This window comes from Mixophyes fleayi, chromosome 2, assembly GCF_038048845.1.
Source record: "Mixophyes fleayi isolate aMixFle1 chromosome 2, aMixFle1.hap1, whole genome shotgun sequence".
Lineage (NCBI taxonomy): Eukaryota > Metazoa > Chordata > Amphibia > Anura > Limnodynastidae > Mixophyes > Mixophyes fleayi.
In genome coordinates, this window is record NC_134403.1 from 80,616,104 (window position 1) to 80,620,784 (window position 4,681).

Consider the following 4,681-nt stretch of genomic DNA (forward strand, 5'->3'; position numbering starts at 1 on the left):
CTTAATACTCACCGGGACACTCCCACTTCCGATCCGGTTCTCCTGCACCTCCCCGATACCTGCGGATGACAAGGACACACAGCCTCCCTCTGCACTGTCAGTGAGACTAAGATGGCACCCACAAATGCTAAACTGACTACAACAGCGACCCGACCCTAACAACGTTCTAATGGTCAGCAACGCAACTAAGTCAAACCACTATGACTAACTAGGTGTGGTGCACTAACGTAACTGCTCACTTACACACTATGGGGAACACCAGCCGGTGTTCACGGACTAAACCGGAGGGCGGTTCCTAACCCCCTCACCCAGGTCGTACCAAGAAGCTGCCTTCTTGCTATGGGGTCACCCACAGACCCTAAGGACCGGTTCTTCAAGCCCGGCTGAGGCTCAGTAGAACAGCACACTAACCTGCGGGCCGACTGCCGCACGGAACAGCCGATCGAACTGAACCGCCCGACTGCCTGTACTCGGGTATCTCACACGTGTCCCTACGTCCGGAACCACAGGTCCACCTGCACGGAACCGGCCTTGAGGACCCTTGATCAGAACCATGGCCGCCCCTGGAACTGCCTCAAGGTGTGCTGCACTGCCACCAACTCACTCAGCCACCCCCTCTGGGTACCAGTGTGACCCCGGGGACCTAAGGGACAGGAAAACTACGTGTGTTCTCCCCTGACTATGTGTATGCTGGTAACTACACTTGTCCCCACAGCACGGGTTAGCATAGGAAACCACAGGAACAAGAGCCTACCTTTAATGGGGGCCTGACGTCTTGCCCCTGGACACAACTACGTAGCACACCCAAAATACTGTAATTCAACAATACCCGCCACACAGACAGAATACAATATACAGTACTTTGTAAGCTACTTACCAGGCACACCGCTGTTAGCCAACCAGCAGGTTGCTACAGCACCACAGGAGCCTCCGCTCTACTGTACCTCCTAACTACGTGTGCTCACCTCACACAGGACCGCGCCTACACTCACGAGGCTCCCACGCCTCTACCTCATCACCACCAGGGCCTTCTGTCCTTCACACCATGGGCCTCTGCCCAGATACACAGAGCCTTGTACTCTGATTAATGGGCCTCAGCCCCCTCTCTACCTCAGGGCTCTGAGCCCACTAACTAGGGCCTTGTGCCCTGCTACCTAGGGGTCCTAGCCCCTGCCTGTGGCCTCCCTGACTGACTGAGGGCCTTGTGCCCTTAATAGCCTACGGGCTACTAGCCCCTAACCAGGCCCTCTGGCCTTCCTATGGCCTCTAGGCCACTAACTACCTAAGGGCCTTGTGCCCTTGTACCTGGGGCTCTCACGCCCCCTGTCTAACTAATAGGGGCTTGTCCCCTTTATCATCAATACTATGGCCTACTGGCCCACTAACTTTATCGGGGCCTAGTGCCCAGGTCCCTGGGCCTTGTGCCCTTAATTTACCGTGCCAACGGGCCTTGTGCCCGACTGTGCCCACGGGCCTAGTGCCCGAATTAACGCTGAGTATACTTACCTGCTCTGCGCAGGATACTCAACTTGCCACGCCGTCTTCCGCTTCTTTCTCCGGGTCTTCCAGACCCTCCAGCCGGCGGCGCCTCTTCTCCTCTTCGGCGCTGGATCTCCTGTTGCTGCTGGGGCGGTGGCGCTCTCAGCCCTGACAAGGGCTCCCCGCCGGCGATCACTGCTTGATTGTAGTCTTCGGGCGGCAGGGTAGCTCACGGCCCTTACAAGGGCCCCCTGCCGCCGCTGCCGCTGGTCCTGCTGCTGGACGTCTTGAAGAGACGTCCTCCCTCTTCTCCGCCGACGGACTTCTGACAAAATGGCGCCACCCGGCGACTTATATAGTCGCCGGCGTGACGTCATTAGCCGGCGCGAGCCCTGATTGGCTCGCGTCGGCGCCATTCTTTTGAATGGCCGGGCGCGAGCCGCGATTGGCTCGTGCATCCGGCCGCTGATTGGCCAGCGGTGAAAGATGAGCCCTGATTGGCTCATTCTTCCCCCGCGCACGGGACCTGCAGGAAGAAAGTCATACTCACCGCCGCTGGATCGATGGATGGGTAAGTTCTTCTCCTCTTCTTTCTTCACCCACTTGCAGGGCTCAGCTACCAGGGGACTCTTCACCCCCTTCCCGGGCACCAGGCACATCTTCAGCCCCTCCAGGGGCATAGCGATGGCGGGCACCTTCGCCCGCTTCTCGGGCACCATCTCCACAGGGCCACCATCTATCAGGAGGCCCCCCAGACCAGGTACTCTCAAGGGGTGCCAGCGGGGGGACGGTGTAGTACTTGGTGGCTGGTCCTGCCCCATTACTGACAGATGTCACATGACAAGTGCCGTCCCATGTGTGTAGAGCTGCAAGAGAGGCAGACAGATGAGTCTGCCTCTGCAACACAGCTCAAATGAAACAAAATAAGTGTGATGGAAGTGGGGGGGTTCTTAATATAATGTGTGAGTGAAGGAAGAGGGGGTTCTAAATATAATGTGTGAGGGAAGGGAGGGGGGCATAACCTCATGTATCAAACTCCCATTGTCCTATAGACTGTAAGCTTGCGAGCAGGGCCTTCCCACCTCTCTGTCTGTTTTACCCAGTTTATTAGTTTACTGTGTTTGTCTCCAGTTCTAAAGCGCTACGGAATATGTTGGCACTATATAAATAAATGATAAGGACTTAATATAATGTGTGAGGTAAGGGGCAGTCTTAATATAATTTGGGTGGGAGATAGCTATTAATTCAATGGTGGAGTGTGAGTAGGGGCAATTCTTTAATGGGTGCTATTTTATTTTTAAATAGTGCGGTCTATAAATTTAAGGTGGGGTGATGGGACCTTTAATTTAATCCTGGGGTGGTTTGGGGACAATGAGGTGTATTTATTAAATGTGAATATGAATTATTTAATGATAGTGATCCTTGAGTTAAGGTGATTGTCACTACTAATACATCATCAGATTATTATTTTTTTTTTCCATTTTAGCTCTAGAGAGTCCAGGGGGTAAATGTATCAAGGTGCGATTTTGCAAATCCAGCGATTTTCTCGGGAGAGTTGAAATTCGCTGATGTATGAACGTGAGATTTTCATGTAAAATCAACAGAGATGTGTTTCTGTCAAAAGTGCTATTTCCAAAATCAGAGTTCAAACTCCCAACTGTTTCCACTCTAGCTATACAAGTCTCAAATGTATGAAGTTGCGATTAAGCAAACTCTCCTGAGTTTGCTTTAAAAATCGCTACATACAACAAGCTGCATCCTAGCTGCGTGATTAGTAAACACATCACTGTTACACTGTCTGTCTATAAAGCCGGAGGTCCCGGCAGCTGTCAAAAGTGTTAAAAATAGATAAAAGGTTTTTTTTGTTTTTTTTAAAAAAGCGTGTGGTCCCCCCACCCGAGCAATATTAACCCTAATGCTACCAGCTTACTGCTGGTTTACGTGAAAATCGAGGAAAAAATTTGCCTGGGGTCCCCCCGATTTTCACATAACCAGCACTAGGCAATCCAGCCTGGGGTGTGTGGCACTATAGCAGGGGGATATACGGCAGAGGTCCCCCTGCCATAATGACAACCAACCCCAGGCTATTCGGCGCTGGGCTGGATTCCCTAGGGAGTGAGGTCCGCTGAAAAAAATTAGCGCCCTGCCCCCTCTAAGGACACCCAGCCCAGTGCTGAAAGCACTAGGGCTCTTCCTACCACCGTGGGCTGTGGGTAGTAGGGTAATAACGGAGAAATAAATGTAAAAAAACAAGCAGATGCCATTTTGTTTTGTGGAACTACCATTCCCAGACAGCCAGGGTGCCATAAACAGTTTGGCCATGCTGATACTAGTATAACTACAAGTACCAGCATACCCATGGCGGCCAGGTCATGTTGGCACTTGGAGAACCACAAGTGCCAACATGCCCTGACACCCACGGCTGGCTGGGACCTGTAGTTCCACAATACAAAATGTTAAAAAAACACAACTCTCTCATTCACACCACATAGTTTTAATAAAAAATAATAAAACCCCAATAAAGACACTAAACACCCTCATTTATACCACATAATTTTATTAAAAATAATAAATCCCTAAAATACTCACCACTGATGTTTTCATCTGTCGTCAGCAGCTTTTAATCCTAAAATGTGTGACAACCAAGTCCCAAATAATTTGTATCCAAAAGTCCGGCTTGAAATGTCCCAAAAAAGGATACAGAGAGCTCACAATCTAGTGGGAAAAGGGCAGAGCTAAGGCAAGAGGAGTAAGTGGTAGCACTCTATTAAACAAAATAATAATTACAATGAATAAGTAATGTATAAGGTGTGCAAAAAACACCCTGCAGAAAACCTGTTTAAGCATTTAATCAATGTATGATATTAAAAGGCTGGAAGGGGAGGACAGTGCACATCTATAATATAAACCTGTGGCATGTAGCGAGCAAAAACAAAAGCAAAATAAACGTAGAAATTCACAGCACATATCTAAATCATGCCAAAAGTATGCATTTATTAAACATTCCACAACAGGTGGAAAGCCACATGTGGCTATGGCTGGCTTATTTAATGTATGAATGGATAACGTCACAATCAAGTTCTATAGTAAGTTGCAGGTATACAGCATGATATAATTATGTGTCATGGAAACTAAGCTTTCTGGCTCTTTACTGCAGCCACTACAGCTGCAGTGCTGGTAAATACATGCTATGACTGTCCTG